This window comes from Etheostoma spectabile, chromosome 4 (genome assembly GCF_008692095.1).
Source record: "Etheostoma spectabile isolate EspeVRDwgs_2016 chromosome 4, UIUC_Espe_1.0, whole genome shotgun sequence".
Classification (NCBI taxonomy): Eukaryota; Metazoa; Chordata; class Actinopteri; order Perciformes; family Percidae; genus Etheostoma; species Etheostoma spectabile.
This window is the reverse complement of record NC_045736.1, coordinates 34,486,872-34,487,210: the sequence shown is the minus strand read 5'-3', so window position 1 is coordinate 34,487,210 and position 339 is coordinate 34,486,872.

The window sequence follows — 339 nt, the reverse complement described above, 5'->3', positions numbered from 1 at the left end:
TTTTGAGGTTGTACCAGAATAGGTTTGCATGGTTTCATTTTTATAAAAAACACCATATTTTTGTTGTATTGCACATTGCTGCAGATCCTGTTTTCACTGTGTGTTTAGGTCTCTGTTTTAGCTACAGAATGAGACATCTCACTTCTATACTATCTTTGTTGGGAGTGGCACATGTGCAGTAGCTAGGTAAGATCACATCAGCTAGATAACTCTTTCTCCAACTTTGGTCAGTCCAAGGCAGGATTAGCTGGGAGACGAGGGGCACTTGTGGAATACCTGCAGAACAGGGACATGGAAGTAGTTCTTTTGGTGATTATGGTGAACTAGTGTGTGTTGTAG